The sequence below is a fragment of the Ambystoma mexicanum genome, chromosome 3q (genome assembly GCF_040938575.1).
Source record: "Ambystoma mexicanum isolate Mex_15411 chromosome 3q, UKY_AmexF1_1, whole genome shotgun sequence".
NCBI lineage: Eukaryota > Metazoa > Chordata > Amphibia > Caudata > Ambystomatidae > Ambystoma > Ambystoma mexicanum.
The window spans coordinates 346,199,708-346,211,747 of NC_090926.1; positions in this window are offsets into that span (position 1 = coordinate 346,199,708).

The window sequence follows — 12,040 nt, forward strand, 5'->3', positions numbered from 1 at the left end:
AAGGCAGGGGGGGGGACAAGAGGAGACAGACAACGATCCTACTAGGCAACTGTGTATTTTGGGACTTCTCATACAGGTTTTCTCAAACATTAATACAATGTAGTTAAACAAGTGTTCTTAGTTCAGTATTTGAATACATTGTTCTTAACATATGCTCGCGGATTAGTTTCATTGGCGCGAGTAATCCTTTACACACAGGTCAACGAAGGACAAGGAGGGTCATTCCGAGTAGGACGGTAAGGGTTAACGGTCACCGTTAACGAGACCGGTGCCGTTAAACCCTTACCCCCCTATTCCCAGTTCCCTTTGCGGGTTGGTACTTAACACTTGCTTTTTGCAGGCGGTAAAAAACCAACCCGCAAAGGGACCTAGGAGCTAATTACGGCACCATAATTTACGGTGCCGTAATTAGCGCCTTCCCCATTCCCATTGAGCCCTATGGGGCAAAAATGGGAATGGGGAAGGGCCCTTGGTGAATGGGGAATTACCGACCCCGGCAACCTTGGAATGGGGCGGTAATTCCGCCATTCACCATGGCGGAGTCGGAAAAATAACGGCGTCAACCAAGGCGCTAATAGCACCTTGGTTAACGCCAGGGTCGGAATGAGGCCCAAGGTCTCAGTTCACGACCTCAACAAGTGGCCTGCAGGCAAGTTACATATTAATTACACACAGAGGTCAAGACGGCCATGTTGTATTTTGGAATGACATCGTCCACCATTTTAACTCACGGGGTGACTTTACAGAGCAAACCTAAAATGGCGGATTGACCTAAAATGGCGGCTTGCATTGATTCTAAGGTGAGGACCTTGCAACATGGATTTCTTCGCAAGTGGCTTACAAGCAGCTTGGCGTAGGCCAATATACATATATTTGTTGCAATAGGAGGTACGATATAATTTCTCGTTTGACACTTAGACCTGGTGGCATTACACTGGCTGTCCCAACCTATCACGGAGCAAGACATTCTTCGAGCAATTAATTCACTGTCGTCCAGAAGGGCTCCTGCGCCGGCTGGCCTGACGGCTGAGTTTCATAAATGTTTTGCAGGGACGCTGGCACTGCATCTCCTAAATTTATACTAACAGGCTCTGCGGGATGTCCAGCAACCGCACTCTATCAGTGAGGCGGTGGTTACAGTGTTGTTAAAACCGGGAAAAGCGGCTGAGGACTGTTCCTCTACCGACCTATTTCACTTATTAATTTAGATAGCAAAATATTTAAGTTATTAGCGATGTGTTTGGCACCCTAGATTCACAAATGTGTAGAGTCCGACCAGTCGGAATTCATCCCGGGGCGGTCCACTTCTTATGGTTTGAGGTGTATGTTTGGTTTGATGTCGGTGGTGCATCAGGAGAACTCAGTGGTGGCGGCACTGTTAGATGCTGAGAAAGCGTTTAACTCTATAGAATGGCCCCATTTATTTCCAGTGTTGCAGAAAATGGGGATGGGAGAGGAATTTTTGTTGTTGGTCTCCTTGCTGTATACTCTGCCTAATGCGCAAATTAAGGTGAATAGCCAACTGACGTCAAAGATTCCACTGAGGAGAGGCACGAGGCAGGGGTGCTCGTTGGCGCCCCTGTTGTTTGCCTTGGCAACAGAACCCTTAGCGGAGGTTATCAGGGACAAGCACATACAAAGGGGGATGTAGGTATATAAACACAGGGCAATGATATCCCTATATGCAGATGACATGGTGATATATGTCAGGGGCCCACAAGTTAACTTGAGACCGGTTATGAAAGAGGTGTTGAAATTTGGGGGGTATTCCGTCTTGAGCATCAATGTATTTGTGTGCTACTGCACTACTGGACCATCCCATGCCCAATATCACTAATGCTAACTTGCCTATGCATAACTCTGGGAACACTGAAATGCTGCAAATGGATAGCTATGTACACAATCCTTCCAAAAGGTCATTACCAGTCGCTCCTATTAAATGTACCCTTATCAATGCTCGCTCCCTCCCTGAGCATGCCCTTGATTTCCATGATCTCATCTCAAGTTGTGACATTGACCTACTAATGATCACTGAAACCTGGCTTACGGAAGCCTCCGGCCCAGCCCTTGCTCTCGCCCTCACTCCAGGCTACAACATCTTTAGACAAGACCGCCCTCTTCAAAAAGGTGGAGGGATAGCCCTGATTGCCAAAGAGGGCATTTCTATTAGACAGTTGGAAGGGGACCTTGGCCACAACTGTGACTATCTTCCTCTTAAAGTTAAGGTCTCCCCTAACTGTACCATTGCACTCCACATTATATATAGACCAACAGGGCCGGTATAAGACTTCCAGAATGCACTGATTCATGCTCTGCCAGATAATCTGAAGAAAACCTCCCAATCCATTCTCCTAGGAGACTTTAAACTATGTTTTCATGACCCATATGATACCCATGCAGCCTCCCTTAGCAAAGCACTATCTTCCTTGGGATTTATTCAGGCCATCAGGGTGACTGGATTGCCCGTCATAACTGCCCCCTCAGAGTTACAGACATCTCTCCTATCCCATGGTCTGATCACCACTTCATTCTGTTTGAACCTAATGCTTCTAGAAGCCAAGTCAAACAAACTCCCCTCCCATGAACATTGTCCAGAAGTTCCCACCAACTAACAAAAGAAAGGCTCACACCCTACCTGTTAGGACCGACCCTTCAGGACCTATTCTCCAGCGTCTCAGAAATCCTTGCCAATGTGTTAAAAACCGTCATCTTTCAGGCAGTTGACGCCATTGCTCCGATCACCTTGAAAAAAGCCAAGCGCTCCAAGCATTCCAACGCATGGTTCTCCAAAGGACTGCTTGAGCTTAGGACTAAGAAAAGGACAGCACTCTCCAGTTGGAAAATAAACCCCAATGAGTCAGTATTTAGGGCTATTTCAAAAGAATATAAAACAGCCATCACCAAAGCAAGAGCATCCTCGTTTAACTCAAGGATGGCAAATGCGAAATCAGGAACCAAGGAAATATTTGCCATCTTCAGGGAGTTGGAGACCCCCACGACCCTCCGCCAACACTCCAAAAAGATGAAGATTGGTGTAATACCATCCAAACTGTGATGTTGGATAAACTCAACATTCTCCAGAACAAAATTCTAGCCCATCAGCAGGCCCTTAGCCACCAAATATCTCAAGCTCAAAACAATAATGCCGTGGAATCCCCCCCCTTTGCATTCAAAGATATGAGCGAACAAGAAGTTATTGCCCTCCTCAAATCAATTAAACTATCCTTCTGTAAAGAGGACACATGCCCTGCTCAATTGATCAAGGACTCTGCCATTCCCCTTGCGCCATTCCTCAAAGCATTTATGAATGCCTCCTTCCAGTCAGGCCACGTCCCCACTGGCCTCAAGGAAGCCTGGGTACGTCCTCTCCTTAAAAAGCCCACACTTAACCCAACTGTCCCAGGGAACTATAGACCCATCAGTATATAGTCCCTTTCCTTCTAAAAATTCTTGATAAAGCAGCTTATCTGTAAATTCAAAAATTTCTGGAGGCACACAACCTGCTTGGCCTCAGGTAGTCCGGGACATGACACAGAAACTGTGCTCCTATATTTAAAAAATCAAATGGACAATTATAGAGACGCTGGCAAACCTGCCCTCCTCTTGCTCATTGATTTGTCCGCTGCGTTTGATTTGGTGGATCACAATACCCTTTGCCACCATCTCTCCTCCACCGCTAACTTTTCCCCTATGGCCATTGCTTGGATCATCTCGTTTCTCTCTGACCTGTGCCCACCCAAGCTTCATCAAATGTGGAGTCCCACAGGGCTCCTGCTTTTCACCCACCCTGTACAACCTGTTTACCAGGCCTCTGTTCCACATCCTGAACGCCTTGGGCATCACATATATGAACTATGCTGATGACACACAGGTCCTCATCCCCCTTACGGGTGACTATGAAGCCGATCTGGCTTGTGTATAGGCGCATTAGAAATGCCATATCATATCATATCATACCCTCATGTCCACATATTCCACTATCCAAACCTGGATGGCTGAAAATTGGTTATGCCTTAACAGAGACAAAACCGCTACTTGGATCTCCCGCCACCATAAGGAAACTGGACAAACAATACAGCTCCTTTACAATTGACCACTCGTCAAACCTAGTATCACAAGCTGTAAAGACCCTGGGGGTCTACCTGGACTCTGACTTCTCTATCAACAGGCAGGTCAATGCCATTGCATCTACCTCAGCCTACCACTCAATGCAGCCAGACCTTTTCTTTCTGAACAAAAATGTCTGCACAAGCAATAATTGGGTCAAGGCTAGACTATTGTAATGCCCTCTTTCTGGGGACGTCCGCAAAAACCTTACCGAACTCCAGGCTATACAGAATAACGCCCTTAGAGCAGCCACTGGCATCCCCAAAAGGGAACATATATCTGAAACCAGGAAGCAGGTTCACTGGCTTCCCATTAAAGAGAGGATAATCTTCAAAGCCCTTGCCCTAACACACAAATGTGTCCACAACCGGGCACCTCTGTACCTGGCTGAAAGAGTTGTCAAGCCAGTTCCTATTAGACCCATAAGAGCGGCCTACACCCATAGCATTCCCGTTCCTAAAACTAGGAAAGTGCGTGCAAGAGGATCGAGTTTCCAGTGCTGGCAGCGACACATTGGAATGCGTTGCCCCCCCGGGTCAGAAAAGTTGATTCACACCTAGCCTTCAGGAAGTTAATTAAAACCCTGCTGTTCACCTAAATGATGATGTTCACCTAACCACCTACTTCCTATGAATATTGCATTCTCCATTCTTGTACCTTTCATTGGAACTGTACCTTGCACACTGTAACCATGAGCCAGTATCCCTCTGTAACTAAGATACTCACCTGTATCTAAGACAACCTCATATTCAGCTCACTGTAACCACGAGCCAAGTATCCTGATGTAACTAAGACAATGTGTGTAACTAAGTCAATCTAAGTAATTGAGTCATTCTCATGTAACTAAGAAAATTTGTATAACCAAGTCAATCTCATGTAACAGCCCTCGATGCCCGTGGGCTGCTAGTGCGCTTTATAAATACAAATAAACAATGTTGCAAAGTCAGTATTTTTTCCACTTTCTGAGAATACAGGGCGGTTGGCTGAGGGGCTATGATTCCAATGGCATATGACCTATACTAGATACCTAGGGATAGATATCGCGCAATCTCCTATAGTTCTGTACCAGCAGAATTACAAGCAGGTATTGGAGCATGCTCATGTGGTGCTGAACAGGTGGATCTGCCTTCCACTTAGTCTTTTTGGAAGGATATCGATGGTGAAGATGGTTCTCCTCCCACAGTTTTTGTATGTGTTTTTAAACATACCAATAGCAGAGTCTCTGGCTGAAACGCAGACCTCAGCTCGCCAATAATATCCTGTCGGTGGGGTGTGAGTCCCCATCCCACCCGATCACGATGTGCGCTGTGGCGAACAGTGTACCCCGACACGGACGCAGGGGACAACACATCAAGAACAACAACATAAATTCCGCTGTGAAAAGGTACGTGTGGACACCGATTCTGTTGTCAATACGCGGTCCCCAGGATGGTGGCGGGCAGGGAACTACGAGCCCCCATCCCCACAGCCGCACCGAAGAGGCTGCGGAGACCCGGCAGGGCCAATGTAACTTGCATCAGGCGGGAGACAAAGATAGGGGGAGGCAACCATTGTCAACCGAAGCGAGCACCCGGCGGAGAGACACACTCCCAAAGGCTGCGTAAAAGCTCAGGCACCAAGCGACTGTGAGAGCCCATTGCCAATATCATACGAGACCTGCTTAACCAGATCTATCTTAGATCGCTAGCGGCAGAGATCTTTAAGACAATCGGCACAGAGGAGAACACGGCGTAAACAACAGTGTCTCTAGTAACACCCGCACAGGCAGATCTCTCCCGGGCCCAAAGGACAGAATTAGTTCTACCAGGACACAACAACGTATATGCAATAAAACATAACACAGGTGTCATACCTGTGCTATGGACAACACCAGGACTTTCATCCTCATGAGGGCCTGGTCACCGAAAGCAAACACTGTTGAGGACTGGTGGGAGTGGTGCATAATCCCTGGTAACTGTGGAGCTGGGGAGCTGCCAGGCTAATAAAGTGGAAATGTTCTGTCCTGTTCGGTCCTGTGGAGGTGCCGCGAGTGGCATGGCTCCCTAGAAGCTCCTGGTGCTCTCCAGACAATGAGCATCTTAACGTCGGAGTGCTGGCCCGTTAAACAGTAAGAGCTGGAGAATGGGAATAAGGAAGGGAAGGAGCGTGCGTCGCATGAAAAATCACCAGCCAAGTCTCTGTGGGGAAGATAGATTTTCTGTTGGAAGATCCGAGACGGATGAAGAGCCTTGTAGAAATTGGCAGCCGCCCCGAGCCGGAGTTCCGAAACGCTAATGAGAGGGCAGCAACTATGTATTGATGCAACCACTGGTTCCTAACACTGTCACAGCACACAGGATTCTGGAATAATAGCGACACAGTAACCAGAGGGGAAACTCCAAATCACAAGGATTCCCTGCAGTGTAGGGGATCTGTCAAGCTACATCCCGGTCCCACACTCACCTGGGGAAGCGGAACTCGGTAGCCCAGGAAGGCCTGGAGAACGCCTTTAGGGTCTTGAACAAGGAAGATTCAAGCTACAGCTCGCCCACAATGACCCACTAGGTGAACCAACAGCAGTGACAGACACAGTGTCCTCGAACTCCAATCCCCACTCAATCCAGGAGAAATATATAACAAGTTGAAACAAAGGAAATGATGGCCAAGAGCGGTAAAGCAACGAACCAAATGGACATAGCGACCTTAATGGGCAGCACAGTTGTTAGGGAGAATTCTCATCTATGGCTAATTTCCCTCACCTAGTGAGTCCCCCAGCAGCTTTGCTGGACTTATTGGAGTTTATTTTTTTCCACTTGATAAGAGTGAGAGCTTTTTCCCCACTCTTACCTGTGTTTTGCTATGTGTTTCTACCTGTTTTTATGATTGTGGACTCTGAAGTACACTACTTCAGTAGCCCCCTTCTTTTTGTGTGTCACACAGCACCTTCAGTGCCGTGACACAGGGTTGTCTTTGAGACTTCCCTTGACTCCATTTCTGAGGCGACTACCGTCCCCCAGAAAAGGGTAAAGTTACCATTAACTTTACTTAGTCAATCTACCACAGATCCAGTACTCCCCATCTTCCATGGAGTAGTGGAAAGAAAGGGTTCATTCGTATCCCTTTTTATCTGTACCTTCTAGAGCATTGTTTCACTCTTTTAACATTTAGACTTGGCTGGTGGCAGTGATATCTACCCTAACTTTTCTACCGCGATTATATTAGATAAACGTGGTACTGTTCTTGGCTATTATATTAGCCTCAAACATAAACCCGCTTGACCAAATCGTCTTTCTTTTGGCTCCGGTTGTTTTTAATTGCCATTTCTTTTTGTTAAAGTCCTTCTTGTGTCTTACTTTGCACAGCAAACTAGGTCCGGCTTCTTTGTTCACTGTCTTTTGGCGGGCTTCTGCTCAGAAGCCCTCCTCAAGGCGCCTGGGTGTCTAGGTGGGCTGAATGTGAGGGAGGGGTGTAGTCACACCCTGCACAGGGTATCCTAGGAAACCCAAGTCGTACTTTGTCATGATTGGCCAGGGTAGTTGTCCGGGCTGGACAACCCCCCTGCTGGGTGATTGACAGCCAGGCTGTGTGAATGGGGGTTTTTCGCATAAAAGGCAGGTCTCTTGGGCTAGAAGTAAGAGAGTCGCCACTGGAACTACAAGGAACCAAAGAGAAGCGGAGAGAACGATTGCTGCTGAAACTATCCTGTCGTGGTGAAGCCCTGCTGCAGTCTTGAGCTATCTTCCCTTCAACGACTCAGAGAAGATTCAGTCCGGAGTCTTCTTCCCTTGAGCTTGCTGGGGATAACCAGCTCATCTTCCACAGCCAGAGGATCCTCTTCCTTGGTCGAAATCGCTGCACGCTGCTGTAGTGGTCCGGATAGCCACCTGAAGAGCCTCTCCTGTTTTTAAGGAGCGCACCTTTTATTCCTCGCCGCTGCTGCCGGCTTCATCCCTGTGTGGTGCAGACCCCCTTCAGACGTCCTCCTTCACAACAAAGCTCCAGGAATCGTGGGTCTGCGGGAAACCAACAGGAACAACTGCGAGGGCACCAGCTGCACCATTGGAAAAAGGTACTGTGTTCTACTTGAGGAAACTGGGTGAATCCCTTTTCTTCATTTCCAAGGCTTGCCCTTGTCTTCCCTCCTTCTTATAACTTTTGCTTCCTAACATTGACAATATCGAAGTACTTTTGGCTACGTTGAATCATGAACTGTCTGACTGTGTGATCTTCGGCAACAGGCCCCGGTGTCTTTCAACCCTGGCTCCGGTCCTTTGACTTTTGAACACCTGTCTGTGAGTGTTTCTTGATTCTGCCTGCCTAACCAAAATATTGCCTGTGATTTTTGCCTCCAACTCCCTCTGGGTATCTCAGGTGGTAAGTGTGTTTTTGCCCCGGTAGCAATTCGTGTCACGGATATGCATTTATTTAGTAGACCGAACTGTCTAAAAGTGATCGCAATCGTATTCACGCTAACGTGTTTTGTTCGTAACACCGGTTCATTGAAACACAGGGTACTCACCTTGAGACTTACTGTACTAAGTGAATTGGTTAGTTGTAGTATATTTTACGTGTGGTTTTTATTTGAGTTGTTGTGTTTATAACGAATGGTTTAAAAAATAAATGTACTTATATTTTTTACCTGAAACCTTGAGTCAGTGTTTGCTTGAGTCACAGTAATTGTGGTCCCTTTGTGTAATCTCTGCTACTGATCATATACTCTTGAGATAAGACTGGCTGCTCTGCCACTGCCACCACTCTGACATAGTAGTACAGGCTTGTACCAAAGGTAAAACTTGTATTGCCACATGTAGTCTTAATTGTGTGTAGTGGTCCCTAAGGGCACTGCACAGGATTCTGCCTAACCCTGCTGTACAGCGGTGAGGATTTGGAAGTAGAGTGATTACACTTAGAGTGCTGCTATTGCTTGGGTTCAACTAACCACAAGGCTAACACCACTAATTCAATTTAACTAAGAAATCATGTCAAATATGGAAAACTATACTGAAGAGAGTCTTTTACTCTATAGTGCTGAGGTTCTGAGAACCATGTGTAGGGATAAGAATATCTCTGGTAAAGGAAAGACATATGAACTGGTTGCAAAGTTAATGGGAAAAAGTCTGGAGAGTGGGTCAGAAGGACCTACCACTCCAGCAAATGTGGATTTTGATGTTTCTGATTCTGAGAGTGTTAATTGTGAAGAAGTAGATGAGTCCTTGCTAGGAAATACTCCAATTCCCTTGCCTGGTCAGAATGCACAACCTCTGTCCACAGGGACCCCCACAGGTCCTACACTTACTCCTGAATGTATTGCACTTGAGAAAATGAGACTTGAATTGGAAGTGAAACGTATTGATGCACAAACTGCCATGAAACATCAAGAGTTAAGGCTCAGAGAAATGGAGCTGAACCATGAACTAGAAATGAAGAAATTGTCTTCAGAAAATGCTTCTCTCCCAGAGTCTTCTAGGTCTTCCAGCCCTAAGAGACCCAGTATGCCAAAGGAAATGATTGGTATGTATGAGACTAAACTTGATATTTTGGATTGGTTAGCAATGTTTGAGTACAATCATGGGATTCAAGGTATCTCAGGGAATCAGTTGATTCCTTGGCTTTTCTCTAGGCTTCCCCCTGTTGCAAGTGATGCTGTAATGGAGTTGGGGGAGGAGGATAAACAGGATTATGAGTGTGTGAAACTAGCATTAATAGCTAGGTTTGGGAAGATCCCTTCCCAGTATCATAAGAGGTTTAGAACCCTCAAAAAGCATGATGGTACCCCTTGGGCTACCTGGTTGTGTGAATGTTTGAAAAACTTAGATGGTTGGGTTAAGGGTTACAAAGTGAACACTTATGAATGTTTGAGGAATCTTGTAATGTTGGAGTCTATTTTTGATGTCTGCTCTCCTGAGCTTAGACAGCAGTTGGCTGATTCAAAGGAGATAGATCCTAAGAAGCTAGCAAGGCTGCTGACTTGTCAGTTGCCTACAGGGCCACTCACAAGGATTCTGGGGCTACTCAGAAGAAGGATGAGAGGAAGCAGCCAAAGAAAGACAACAAAGAGAATTCCAATAATTCCAATCCAAAAGAGGGCCCCAAACATAACCAGGGTAAGCCACAAGGTAAACCGAATCAGGCTAGTGTAACACCTGGTTCCACCCCAGATGGAGGCCAGGGCAAATCCCCATTCCAGAGAGCATTTGGAAAATGCTTTGTTTGTGGGTTGCCTGGCCATGTGAAAGTAGATCCCAGGTGTAAGGGTAAACCTTCAGGGATCAACACTGTCTCCTTAGCCTTCTCCCAGGTGGATGAAGTACCTATGACCAGTGGAAACTTTCAGCTACTAGCTGATGAGCCCATGAGAGTCTCAGCTAGTGTTTCCTTAGTGTCCTGGGGTCTTTGGGAACAACAGAACTTAGATGTCTATAACTCAATCCCAGATAATACTAAAGAGTATTATAAAGATAGTGTTCTTGTGAATGGTCAGGAGACCCCTGCCATCAGAGACACTGGAGCCAGCATAACTGTGGTTGATGAATGTTTTTTTCAAAGTGGAGGATGTTGCTAAGGCACTCAAACACTTAACCAAGTTAGCTGGAGGCCCTGTGCAAATGGTTTCCCAGTTACCATCTCTCATCCAGTGTAATGACATGACTGTCAGAATACCTGTAAGTGTGCAGAATAACGTACCTGGGATGGTCCTGTTGGGTAATGACCTTAAAACTCTTGTAGTTGTGTCCAGCACCCCCAGCACCCCCAGCAGAAGGAAGCAGGATCTCACAAGGTCTGCAAGGGAGAGAACCTTAAGAGGCTCTCCTGGGGACTTGATTGAGGAAGCTATCACCCCAAGTCCACAGGACCTACTTCCTGCCATTGCAGGCCAAGAAAAGACAAAGGGGAAACCTAAGTCTGCTAGCAGGAAAACAGCAAGCACTCCTGTGCCCAGAAGGACATCTCCGAGACTGTCCAAAGTCATACCTGTGACACCCACATCAGCTGAGGCTGAGTGTGAGGTTCAACCCTGTATGGTCAAACTAGATACTGAGGAATCAGATCTAGAAGAGGATTTTACCTTGGTAGGAGATCTTGACCCTGTTGAACATCCTGAGCTGCAGTCTTTACTGGCAGAAGGTGGACCCAACAGAGAAGATTTCAGTAAGGGACAAAGAGAGTGTCCTACCCTGGAAGGTCTTCGCCAACAGGCAGCTTCTCAGCTCAATGGGACTGAGCCTGGGAAGTATAGGTTGCACTGGGAAGATGGCCTCTTCCACAGTGAACCAACTGAGTCAACCCCTGGAGACTCCAAAAGACTTGTAGTACCTCTAGTTAACCGACTCCAGTTTCTGCAGTTAGGCCATGAGGTACCTTTGGCTGGTCACTTAAGTTTTAAGAAGACCAAAGAAAGGCTATCTCTGCACTTCTACTGGCCTAAAATGGGTACAGAAGTAGGCAAATTCTGCAGAAGCTGCCACACTTGCCAAACCTCTGGCAAGAGTGGATCCAAGAGTGTGGCACCCTGAGTGCCTCTCCCAGTGGTGGGAATTCCTTTTGAGAGGGTTGGGATTGACATTGTTGGTCCTCTTAACCCCCCACAACTTCAGGCAACAGGTTTATCCTGGTTGTAATGGACCATGCCACTAGATTTACTGAAGCCATACCTATGAGGACTGTTACGGCTCCGGCTGTGGCTAAGGCCCTACTTGGTATTTTTACCAGAGTAGGTTTTCCTAAGGAGGTGATATCTAACAGGGGATCAAATTGTAGGTCCCACTACACGCAAACCATGTGGAAAACCTGTGGAGTCACCTACAAGTTCTCAACTGCCTACCACCCCCAAACCAATGAGCTGGTCGAGAGGTTTAACAGAACTATGAAGAGCATGATAGGTGCTTTAGAAGAACCCCTTAGAAGAAAGTGGGACCTTCTACTGCCATGCCTTCTCTTTGCATATAGAGAAGGC